The 13,065-nt window shown below is 45.8% G+C and overlaps 1 long non-coding RNA gene across 1 annotated transcript in view; it reads left to right on the top strand.

The window, feature by feature from the left end:
• Window positions 1-5,593: 5,593 nt before the first annotated feature.
• The window catches only part of LOC142827318 (uncharacterized), a 43,922-nt gene continuing 36,450 nt past the window's right edge, over window positions 5,594-13,065 (top strand). The window contains exon 1 of the long non-coding RNA XR_012901994.1: window positions 5,594-5,642. This is a non-coding gene — a long non-coding RNA (uncharacterized LOC142827318). The remainder of the gene's footprint in view (window positions 5,643-13,065) is intronic.

The following is a 13,065-nucleotide window of genomic DNA, read 5'->3' as shown; positions in this document are numbered from 1 at the left end:
CTGCTCCTTTTATCTGCATTCCCCACAGGCATTCATTCATCTCCTCATTCTTTGAGGGGGGAGGCTTTTTCATTGGCTATTCTGTATACACTAAGCATATATTTGTGTGACATGAGGCATCCTGTGCAGAAATGCTTACGATGCAGAAATAGCTGAAAATACTAGGAGCTATATTTACAAGACAGTGCTCAAAGCCTTAGCAGCATGATTCTTATTGACATTAATAGGAGTTATGAACCTAAATCATAGTGCAGTGCTTTCAAAACTGACCCCAGAAGACATTTCCTGACAGAAGGAGAGACAAAACAAGAAATAAAAGTTTATGAAACCAGAGAGCTGTAATAATTGAATAAGAACTGGCGACATTTGTATGAGTTATGGATCTGATAAACGTGTATGTAATCTATAAACCTGCAAGACGAGTGAAGAGATAGTATCTAATCACAGTCTCAACATTTGTGTTCACTCTGTGGTAAACATTATGGGCTTGACCGTATTTCTACTTATTAGCTCTAGATGTCTTAAGGTAGTGACCATTGACTGACCACCTGCAAAAGCTGTCTGAGCTGCAAGACACTCATCCCCCCAGTCGGTGGCTTGGCATAGCAAAATTTGCCTGGTCTCCTGGGATCATGGGGCTTAATATAGTCAGGAGAACATACAAGGGAGTTCATTCATGGGCTATTGATGTATTAAACCTCAGCTGCATTTTTAAGGAATGAAGCTAACAGCTGAGTTTCTTCAGCAACCCTAAAACTGCACCAATGTTCCATAATGTATAGTCTGGAATATGGCAGCATTTGCATTTGTGTCTTTATTAGTTATATGATTATTTGGGGGCAGTGGCGCTCTGCCAGTGTATATCAGCTGAGAATCTGCCCAATAAAGTCCAGTACATGGTACAAGAATGATTTGGTCTCCATTTTGGTGCTGGCAAGCAGGACTGGATTAAGCATCCAATGGGGCTCGGGACTATTAGATTTGTATATACCACAGGCAGCTACCAGCCAGTGGCACACCAGAGCTCAGACATCTCTGCTCACCTCTGGGGATAAGGGGCAGCGTGTCTCCATGTATTGCCTGTGCCTGCAGCTCCCAATGGCCAGACTACGGTTGTGGGGATGCAGAGATATGCCAGCAGCCAGATGTTTCTAGGAGTGACATGGGGCCATGGAATGCAGGCAGCCTGCCAGAACCCTACTATACCCCTGGATTTTTGGTGGCCTGGAGATCAACAAATGGCAGAGGCTCCAGGATCGACCAGTCGATTGCGATTGATGAGTTGGTAAGCAGAATTTATTTTTATGGGGCCTCTTAGACCTGGGCACTGTGCTGCAATCCCTAACACTCCTGTATTAATCCAGCCTTGCTGGCAAGTGAGAAAATGGAAAATAAGTGGACCCAGTGTCAGAGTGCTGCAGCATGCGTGGAATGCAGGGTAACAAAATGGAAGGCGTAACACACACTTGCAGTGTGAAATAACACAAGCTAACACTTGCACGGTAGCTAGGAGCGTGTCTTCTGTGAAATCACAGGGAAAAAAATCCAAAATTGCCAAAGTGACAGGGGACTAGGAGTGGAATCCACAAAGCTATTTAGGCATCTAAACCGAGCTTTAGGTGCCTAAATCCCATTTCTAAGTGCCTAAATCCTCCTACTGATCCAACATTGCTCTCACCAAACCCTGTAGGTGCCTAAATCACTTAGCTCCTAAATATTCCAAAGTAAAAAAATTCCTTAGGCACCTAAGTTTCTGCCTCTGATCACATGCACTACTGCCCCAACTAGACATCTGGATACCTATTTCCTGCCTATGCATTTACCTGGGATGTTCAATTCCCTCCTCCTTGGTAGCAGTGAAGGGGGGAGGGATTGAAGCGGAGGTCTGTCACCTCTTAAGGGAGTGTTCTATGCACCCAGCTGTGGGATGGCCTGATGTGGGGCTCCATCAGTATCACCAGTCAAACCACTCCTACTATGGATAAAGAGTAGTTGGAATTGGGGGGCTGGACCTAGGGTCTCCTTTACCTTCCCTCAGGATGCCCTAAGCATTGGACTACAGAATCCTTTTTCTCTCCAGCTCCATGACTCTCTCTCACCCTGCCCCAGTGTAACAGCTTCAACGGGAGAGATACCTACAGGATCAGGCCCCACTGGTGAGACAGGCCTAGTTTGAGAATCCTGCTTCAAGGCCTTTGGGGGTAATGTCTACACAGCCGTGGCAGTGAGCTCCCCAGGCTTGCTGAACAGACTGAGGCTAGTGCTTTAAAAATAACTGCATCTGGCAAGGAGTTCCACAGGTTGACACTGGCTGGGTGGCTCACTACCATAGGCTATGCTTGAGCTAGAGCTGGGACTTGTTTGATAGCTGTTAGGCTGGGCTTCTGCAACTAAATGCTAACTGTTGAAAATGCAGGTGCCTGAAGGCTCGGTGACAGCTGACCAGGGCCGGATTAAGACCTTTAGAGGCCCTAAGCACTGAAAAGATGATGGTATCCCCCCCATATGTAATTCAAAATAAAAACAATATTATACCATAAAATCTCTTCTTTTTTTGGTGCCCCTGCTTTGCTGGTGCCCTAAGTACGTGCTTAGTCTGCCTATTGGGTAATTCAGCCCTGCAGCTGAGTAGCAGTTTGAAAATGTCACTGGGTGCCTAAATGGTGGATTTAGGTGCCTAAATAACTTTAAGGAAGTGGGCTTAAGTCCCCTTTGAAAATGGGTCAGCTTTGGCAGGGCCATCGTTAGGATTTATGGGGCGCTATGTAGTACTATCAAACCGGTGTCCCTATTCCTGATGGAAGCTGGGGAGCAGAAGGACAATTTTTTAGAGATGTGATTTTATAATTTATGATTTTATAATCTTCATCACGCTTATGAGATATTTTTAAAACAACTGTTATATTAAGGCCCTGTCTACTAACAGTAAATTCAGAAACTGACTGTATGTACCTGGGGTTGAAAAATGCCTGTTAAATGGCTTTGTTACTGTGCGAATGGCTCTTTCAGAGGTTCTGCTAATAGGCCTGCCAGGCTTTTTCACTTTTAAGTTAACTAGATCCTCTCTGGAGGAAGTGAAGCTGCAGAATAGAAATAGGAAGAGGTGGATGAATGGACACTAAGACCCAGCGGTGCACTATGCAACTGCATATTCTGCCAGTGGTAAGGATGGCTCTGAGGTTAGGTACTTTCAAAAATGTTACTCTACAGGTAAGGAGATGTAGAACTTGCTGGTATAGTAGCACAGACTAACATAGGCAGGTATTTGGGGGAGGGGTTGTTTGTTTAAAACAAACTCTAAATATCAGTTTGCTTTAATAACATATAACTTACCACAAACCACACAAAAAGATTGGCATAGCTCTGGAAGCAAAATTCTAGCATTCAGAACTGTATGAAGTTATCTATCTATAGAAAAAGATTTAAAGCAATGAAAATAGCAAAAAATAACAAAAAGCAAACATTTGTGATGTGGGCTTGCAAGGGAAGATCATGAGACAAACAGAATGCACGCTTTAAAATAAAAAAGAATTGAAAGCGTCCCAAATGTTTGTAGTCTGGCTTCCAGCCAGGAGAGCTTATGCAACAGTTCAGTTCTCTAGCAATCCCTGATACCAGCTTTGTGCTGTGGATGGAACCACGTGTTTCAAAGAAGTGAAAGTATGTTACAGCAGAAAACAGTGTGGGGCTTTCAATGGAACAAGCCAGGCAACTGAATAAGCTTGAGTGACATGCTTTTACTCCATGCCGCTGCCCCACACGGTGCCTTAGTTCTGCCACTTCCTGTGTGAACTAGTGGAGATAGTAAACTCATTTGATCAGGAGTCTAGCACAGGGATTACCCAAGCTTTAGCGTACATGCAATAAGTGGTATTTTTGGACAATATAATCCACTCTTTTAGAATAATCTTTCATACTAGCTGTGGGGGCTGTCAGTAAAAATCAAATGCACATTAGTCCAGATTTATGAACATGATCCTTATAATTATGGGTAACAAAATGACACTGGATCCTGCTCTGTGATTGGCAGCCAGAATCAGGGCATTGGTGTCCAAGACAAAGGCAGGATCTGGCTCCTTTTCCCACACAGTGACTTCCTGTTCCCTTCTCCTTTACTTGTATAGCCACAAATCTGAATCATTCCTTTCTCCAGAAGAGCGTCCCTGTTCTTGCTTTGTCATCTATGACAGGTGCTTCAGTCTCCTAGCAGCACCACTGAATTGCTTGTTGCGGCTCTGATGTTTCAGAGAGAAACTCTTCAGAGGCTGGTGCAAAAGGCCTTGGGGGTATATCTGAGACCCAAGGTCTTTACCTGACTAAGCAGAAGCAGAGAGACCTTCCTGAAGGGGGCTGCCTTAGAATTTCTACCCAAGCCAGAGAAGAACAATTCTGGGGGCCTTAGTTGTCTCAGCTTTCTTCTGATATTGTCCTCCTAGGTCATGCCCTGTGGTCACCTATTTATCTGTATATGTGTATGTTGAATGGTTTAAGTTTAAATCTTATAAAAGCAACACCACGTCTCCAATAGGTGACTCTGTGGGGAGGAGGCAATTCTTGTCTAGGAGGCCAAGGTACCAAAAATGATTCCAAATACACAGAGCACTGCTAGCCAGGGCCTAATTCTGTGAGATACTGAGCACTTCCTGTAGGGTACTGAATGTGATTATCAACATGGTCAGTAGGAGGGAAGAGTGATGCTCGGCATCCTTCAGCATCAAGCCCTTTATTGCTATTTACCAGTAAAAATACCCCACTCACTTCTCATGTGTGCGGATGATGAGGTATTTACACAATAACAGACATCTACAGAATGCAAGATCTTAAGTATTTCGGATTGCATATGTCACTCGGCTTTATTTTATATAGTGATATGATATCTGCACAGTGAGGCAGATTAGTTGAGAAGCTAAATGAAATGGAAAAAATCTGGATCTCTCTGCTTCTAGCACAAGCTGTGGTGTTTCACTTTTCCAGTTTATAAAGACACACAGGCTATGTCTACACTACAGGCTTCTTGCACAGAAGCTTTTTATGGAAGAGATCTTCTGCAAAAACTTGTTGTGCAAGAGCATGTCCACACCGCAAAAGCGTATCGAAAAAGCAATGCACTTTTGCGCAAGAGAGCATTCACACTGCATGGACACGCTCTCAAAAGAAAGCATGGATAGCTATCCACAGAATGGCCACCAGGGCACCTGTGCTTTTTCCTCTTTCCTGTTTTTGTGCAAAAAACCCCCAGATACTCGTCCCCACACACCTTTTTGCACAAGAACCCTTGAGCAAAAAGGAGGAATACCCACACTGGAAAAACCCCTCTGTTCTGTCGATTTGCTTGCACAAAAACATGCTTGAGGTGTGGTGTCTCCGAGTTTTTGCGCAAAAATGGCCATTTTTTGTGCAAAACCTCTGTAGTATATGTCATGATTATGAGGGTTAGCCAGCAGCCTGGGGATTAAGGGGTTAACTACACCTAGCCAGGTGGAGTGACCAGTAGGAATGTAGGTGTGACTTTCAAACTGGGACAAAGGAATTTGGTTTTTTTTTTTCTTTTCTCCTTGTGTCTCTGGTGGTGTGTTCTCTGCAGCTACAGAGAGGGACAAGCATGTCTCTCTCTCTCTCCAAGACACCATTCTTCATTTTCTGTAAGTAGGGTAAGGTTTAGGTAGTTTCGTTAGGCTTTATTGTTTTAAGGGTTGGGTATGGGATCTGATATCTGGCACTGCTTAAGAGATGTTTGGCCTTTCTTTGTAACTAAGTTTTAGCCCATGGTGTAATTCCTCCATGAGTATATTTTGTTACCTTTCCATCTGATCCTTATGCTTGCAACAGGAATATTGTTGTAATAATACAAGTTTTCTCTTTTCTTTTTATTAACCTGGCATTGGTTACTTGTGTGTCCTGATTTTTATTTTAGGGGTGAGATTTCCCAAATGATCTTTCCCCTGATTTCTTTATCAACATTTGGGTGGCAGCGGAAGTTTTATTCCCGAGATCTAGGTTTTTAAGATTTTGGGGGAAGTTTTATACCAAAGCCTGTAGATAAGGCTTTGGGGTACACTTGCTGGCCCAAGTGTACCCCATGCCAGAGTGGGGAAGGAGCCATGACAGTATAGACCTAGCCACACTGAAAAATTGCATGTGGTGATAATACATATGTCTATGGAGTGGTTATTTATTCTTCTGGGCAAGAGTTAGGGGTCTTAGGTCTGGTCTGCATTAAAAAAAAAAAAGCTGTATTAACTATGCCTCAGCAGTATGAAAAAATCCATACTCGTTGGCAGTGTATTTAAACCATTCTAACCTGCACTGAAGACTGCACTAAGGCTATGTCTACACTGCAGGCTTCTTGCGCAAGAAGCTTTTTGCGGAAGAGATCTTCTGCAAAAACTGCTTGCTCAAGAGTGCGTCCACACAGTAATAGCACATCAGAAAAGCGATGCGCTTTTGCGCAAGAGTGCATCCAGACTGTATGGACGCACTCTCGCAAGAAAGCTCTGATTAATTGCCATGAACAGAATGGCCACCAGGGCACCTGTACTTCTTTTGATAGGCTGTTTTTGCACAAAAAAACCCTGTTTCCTGTCCCGCACACCTTTTTGTGCAAGAGCTCTTGCACAAAACAGTTATTCCTCATAGAAAGAGGAATACCTATACCACAAAAACCCCTCTGTTCTGTTGATTCACTGTCAATTTTCTTGCGCAAAAAATGTGCTTGAGGTGTGGATGCTCTGCGGGTTTTTGTGCAAAAACTCTGCAGTGTAGATGTAGCTTAAGTCACGGGAAGAATTCTTCTATTGACCTAGCCACCACCTTTCAGGGAGCTGAATTATCTCTCCAAAGAAAGAACCACTCCCATCAAGTATAGGAATTGTCTGCACATGCTACAATGGTGTAGCTGTGCCACTGTAGCACTTCAAGTGTGGACAAGTCCTTAAAAGGTCATTTTTAAAACAAATGCTCTTTCATTAAGCACAAGCAGTAAGAACCTTTGTTTCCTAGTGATGAAGAATCCAATTTTGTCTGGGGTTAGGTGACCTCATCTCTCGCTTAACTTAATCTATGACAATTGAGGGATTTAATGCCTCACCAGAAGTGCATTTCACCTTCAAGGGATGAAATTCTCGCTCCACTGAAGTCCATGGGAGATTTGCCAAGAAAAGGGTCAAGATTTCCTCCTAGGTTTTTAAACTCATCCTGCAAATTCTCTGGCTTTGAGTTAGCATTAGCCTTTACTGCTTTGGTGCGATAACACTCAGGAACTCAGTGTATTATTTGGTATGTATATGGCACTTTTTGTCCAGTATTCCATAGAAGATATCTCTGAACAGTATGAATCCATCTTTTTTCACTATGTTCTCCAAGCACTCAGGATGGGGTTTGCTATAATTTAGACATCTGTCACACCGTTCCGCTGTGTGTTGCAGATAAATTTGTTAGTTTTAGAGCTGACCATGTTTATTTTAGTACATATCAACATAATCACTGCCAAAAATCTACCACGTAAACTCATCCACCCTGCCCTGTCCCCCAAAGTACTGATTATAATAGGACTGAATTAGTGGATTCCTAATAGCGTCTTTGTTTATTTAATATGACTAAATATCAATTAGTGATCACTAAAAATTAGACATACGGAGTTTATATAACAGATGGGCCTTATCCATGACTGATTACACACAAAAAACATGATGTGATTCTATTTTTAAAATAGTGTCATTCAAATACCCTTCCTCCATGCAAATAATGCTGAAGTCCATACTGTAGTGGTCACAGATTCTGCTTTCTGATCTCAGTTTGCACAAAATATGCTGCTTACATTGTATAAGCATTTCATTATTATGTCCTATTATCTCAGAAGTATTGCTAGCAATTATGGTTAATCTTGGCCTAAAAGGTGGTGTTGCTTACATCTGATTATGATAATTTGGTTAAAATGCGAAAATATCCAAGACAGACTTACAAATAAGCAATTTGCACATGAGATCATGGTACAGGAATTTGGTGTGTAAATTAAAGCAAGCGATTTTACACTAATTTTTAACATGACCTCACGCTTTTATTATTTTGAAGTTCTGTGTGTCAGCTATTTAAAATATACCTCTGGTAAAAAGGATAAGGGATTTATTTTCCCAAACATGAAATCACGATGCTGCATGTGTTGCAGCCTTTGATATGCTCACTGTTTGATTTTTAACTATGCTGAACGTGAAAGATACTTTTATCTTCTCCATCAAAAGAACTTTGATTTAGATGTCTGACATTGTACTTATTGTACTGGATATTTTACAACCATTCTGAAATTTCCACTTTGTCCAAAGGAATATGAACAAAATAGCAAGGAACAATTTTTTTTATCTATTTCTATTAGAGAGTTTATGCATCTGTCCATTAGTCGGTCCTTCCATCTATGAGTCCATTTGATTAAGAACTCCTAAATGATGAGAGCTAGGAGTTGGACCACCAAATTTGCAACATCCAGTTCTGGCCCTCTTCCCCCCCCCCTCCCCACTACAGAAAGAAGGATGTGGACACATTGGAGAGGGTCCAGCGAAGAGCAATGAAAATGATTAGGGGGCTGGAGCACATGACCTATGAGGAGAGGCAGAGGGATAGTCTTCAGAAGAGAAGAGTGAGGGGGGGTTGATAGCAGCCTTTAACTAACTGAAGGGAGGTTTCAAAGAGGATGGAGAGAGGCTGTTCTCAGATGGCAGAACAAGGAGCAATGGTCTCAAGTTGCAGTGCTGGAGGTCTAGGTTGGACATTAGGGAAAACTACTTCACTAGGAAGGTGGTGAAGCACTGGAATGGGTTACCTAGGGAGGTGGTAGACTCTCCATCCCTAGAGGTTTTTAAGTCCCGGCTTGACAAAGTCCTGACTAGGTTGATTTAATTGGAATCGGTCCTGCTTTGAGCAGGGGGCTGGACTTGATGACCTCCTGAGGTCTCTTCCCACTCTATGATTCTATGATTCCTCTTATCCTAACTTAAAGCAAGGTCAGGTTTGATTGTGCCAGGAAAATGGGACATGCCTGGAATGGGATTGTTTTCCAGAATATGGAAAGGGAGGGGATTGATAGCAAGGACATTCAGGCCTGGTGACTGGGGGAGAGGGGAGCATAGAGGGCAATTGTTCAGGAGCCAAAGATTCAAAGGGGCTCAGAGCTCCCAGGTGCTGCTGCTCATGCAGTAGTGGTGGTGTCTGGAGCCCTGGGCCCCTTTGAATTGCTGCAGGAGTGCTGGAGAGTTGCTCTGCACAGCTCTGAGGACTTGGGGGCAAGGGAGGGTGCTGAGGTCTAAGCAGCACTAAGGGCTGATTGCCCTTGGCCCCTCCCCTTCTGGGGGCATGGACGTCCCCCCCAGTCTTACCCTAAGGCCCGTGAATGAAGGCTGTCAACCCCACTGGGGACAGTTATGCTCTTCAATAGCCATTGGGGGCAGTGAGCGCAGGGGATAGTTATACTGCAGAGTGACCACAGTGAGGTGGCCACACCAGGAAGAGAGTGGCCAGCTGGGGCTGGAGCTCTCTATATTTCTGAACACTGGCCACAGGTAAGTGGCACCCAACCCCAAACTCCTCTCTCCCTTGGCCACACCTCTGCTGGTCAGTGGCCCCACCACCATGTCCCTCCCAGGAACATCCCCAGGGCTAAGCAGCTGAACCTCACCTCCCCACCCCCTGACGAGCCATAGCCCAGGGCCAGGCAGCACAACACCCGACTTGGCGAGGAGCCCCAGGCTGGGGTCAGACAGCAGAGTCCCACCCAGGAGGAGCCGTGGGTTGGGACTAGGCAGCACAGCTCCTAGTCCCCCCTCCTCAGGAGGAACCATGGTCTGGGACTGGGCAGAAGAGCTTCAGCCCCCCCAGGAAGAGCCACCAGCCTGGCAGCAGGGCCCAGGCCATCCCAGCGAGTCACTGTCGATGGAGCAGCACCGCCCTCGCTGCCACAGGTGAGCCATCCCTTCCTCCCCCAACCTCCCATTCCCCTCCGCTCTGAGCTCCCCCACATCTCTAAGTCCCTGCCCTGAAGGACCTGAGCAATACCATACGCACTCTCCCTCCATGCGGTCTTCTACATTTATCAGTACCTACAGAAAATGAGGGATAATGATATGAGCATGATGGCAGACTCCTCTTTCTATTTAAAGAAAATAGACACACCTCCTACAAGGGTTTCAGCTATCTCTCTTGAAACACTGAGCATTTTGGAAAGAGTGTTACTCTAAGAGCTCCTCAGTGCCAAGCTCACTGTGCTGTGACTGCTGTCAAGCCTGACACACTCACTCCACCTAACCCCTTCCTGTCATAGTGTTATCTGTAAAAAGTGTTGTATCTGATGACAGCTGGTGACGTGCTGGTCATTGCTATCATTGTGCATGTAGGAAAGGATGGGGTGTGTGCTGGAAATATGTTCCTAAAATTATGTTTTGGGGCAGGGTTGATTTAAAAAAATTCTTTGTAAAGAAAGGAATGTTGATTTGCTGTGTCCCCAATCACTGGGTTTTCCGGGGCTGGAGCACTGATGGTATTATTCCCTCTCCCCTTTCCTGGGGCATGATAGAAGCACCTCTGAGGTAATTTCACAGGCCTGGGCTCTCTGGGGGTGGAGATTGTGGTGGGAGGGAGCAGAGCAGGGGACTCACTTCTTTCCACAGCATCATCCTCAGATGACCCTAAGGATTTCCAGCTGAAAATCAGAGCTACAGTTAATACTGACAGAGAGTGAACTCTGGGGAATTTAAGGAGAAGCAAAAGGGCACTTTGTAGTGCATCACTGAGGGAAGAAAGAGGTCGGCACTTCTGCGTTCCAGACTAGTGGATCCCCAACCCAACCCAGGCCAGCGCCAGGCCTAAGCAGACTGAATAATCACTTAGGGCCCTGAGCAGTTCAAGGGGGCAACTTGTTATTTATCAGTATGTGTTGTGTGCCCAGTGGCTAGCGCTGACACTGCCCAAGCTCGTGGGGCTGGTGACTCAAAGAAGTGGCCTCAGACAAGGATTGAAACCCACTGAGCTGAGTGTTTATTTAGTTTTGTCACGAGGAAGCGTGATTCTATTTTTTGTTTTGTTTTATTTGTAATCTTTTTCTGTTTCCATTATCTCTGCTTGGTATCACTCAACACTCTGGTTTGTTATACACTCGCTTCAGTGTGGTTATATTAGAATAAGTTGGCCTTGATATCTCTGTGGGCGTCCGGGAAAGAGGCTGGATGCTGCAAGGAGATGCTTCTGGAGAATTTAGGAACTGAAGTGCAACAAGGATCACCCTGCAAGGCAAAGTTAGGACTGTCAACGTCCTGAGGAGTTTGTCTGGCTGGTTTACAGATCAGGGTGGGCAGGAAGCTGTCATGCAGGGCAGCACGAACAAATTCTTCATTTGCTAAGGCAGGAGGGTGATGGGTTGACTTACCGTTCTGGATGCCCTGAAAAAGCATCACAGGGAGCATGTCAGAGAATATAAAACAATCCTAAAGGAGCACTGACATTGAAGGATTTTAGCTAAAATTAGAAGTTAGGGTGGAAGGCCATTTAATTTAAGATGACAAAAGTAACTCATTTGAATTGCAATTGTGAACTCTGCTTCATATTTACGGTATAAATCATTGCCCATTTCATATATTTGGATCACTGGCACACAATCTTTAATATCTGAAGAGCCTCTTTGCCATCTAATATAGTCTCAGACAGTTCTGAAAGAATTAAATGTACGTGAAATACAAGTATTGGACCAGATCCTTAGCTTTGCTATTCACAGACCCTTTGCAAATCTCTGGCAGTACAAAGGGCCATAAAAGCAGTTTAATTGTCCTTCTGAGGAGTGCTCTTATGTAGGGAGATTTCTGGTGGCAAAGAGCCAGTGTAACTGTTTTTGGCATAGAAGGCTCATCTGGGGGAAATGGATGTATCCTGAACATTACTGCACTCCAGTGATCCCTAGAAGAGCCCACTGGGGTGGATACAACTTAGGACAGCCCTGAGGCTGCACTATGTTGCACTGAGAGCCGAACTGACCTAGACAGCTCCAGGATTGAGGAAAGCCACAGTACCAAAGTCACCTTTGCTTCTTCTCTCTGGTTCTTTGCTGTGCGTAACCTCACCAGGTGGGGATGTGCCTTGAACCACCACAGTGGCCTCAGAGATCGACTCAGGGAAGAGCAAAGCCCCCACCAGCCAGTCTCAGGGGCATCACCCACCCCCCTCCCAGGCAGGAGCATATTGGCAATCAAAATAGGCCTGGGAAATGGGTTGAGAATGGCCCTCCCCATGACATCACCCCTGCGTGCCCCTCAAGCCCCGCCCCCTGCATCATGTCCAGCACGCAGCGCAGGCGGCAGGTCGGGCTCTGTGTGCTGCATACAGTGCGGATGCGGAGCCTCTCGGAGTGACGAGCAATGGCGTGTGGACATGACGGCCCATTGGGAAATTCCCAGTGTCCTACCGGGCCAGTCCGCCCCTGCATCCAGGCCCTGCCTGCCACACGCTGCAGGTCCCAGGCTCCAGCTGCCCCTTGGAACGCCCATGGCCAGGCGCTTCAACCTGGCTCCCCTGGGAAGGGACAGCCCAGCTCCTAGTGTGATGGGGGGTGGCTAGTTGTGGGCTCGCCAGGAAGCAGGCCATTTCCACAGCCATTATCTGGGGGAAGGCACATTACCCCCTGCCCGTCCCAGGGTTCTCGCTCCCTTGGAGCCCCCAGTGAGCCCCTTGGGCCGGGATTAGAGTGAGGGGGCAATTTCCTTTTGCGCCACATTGCTGGTTAAAGGCACTTTGGGGGCTGAGGGCCAGAGCAGCAAAAGCAACAGTTTGGGCACGAAGTGTCCCAGCAAAGGCAGGCGCCTGGTGAGGGAATGCAGGTTTTTCCTAGGGTGGGAGCGAGCTTGGGTTCGCTGCTCTCTGGACTGTGGCTGCTTCCCTAGGACAGGCGGCTAAATAGCTCCCTAGGCTCACTGGGAGGCAGCAAACCTGTGCAGCTGCTGGGCTTTTGCTTGGCTTTGCCCGTCACCTTAAACCTTATATGCATGTCCCTCAGTGAGCTACAGACCGTGTGTGTGTGTGTGTGACCACCGTGGC

This window comes from Pelodiscus sinensis, chromosome 2, assembly GCF_049634645.1.
Source record: "Pelodiscus sinensis isolate JC-2024 chromosome 2, ASM4963464v1, whole genome shotgun sequence".
Lineage (NCBI taxonomy): Eukaryota > Metazoa > Chordata > Testudines > Trionychidae > Pelodiscus > Pelodiscus sinensis.
The sequence above is the reverse complement of the archived record's forward strand: the minus strand, read 5'-3'. Positions and strand labels throughout refer to the sequence as shown.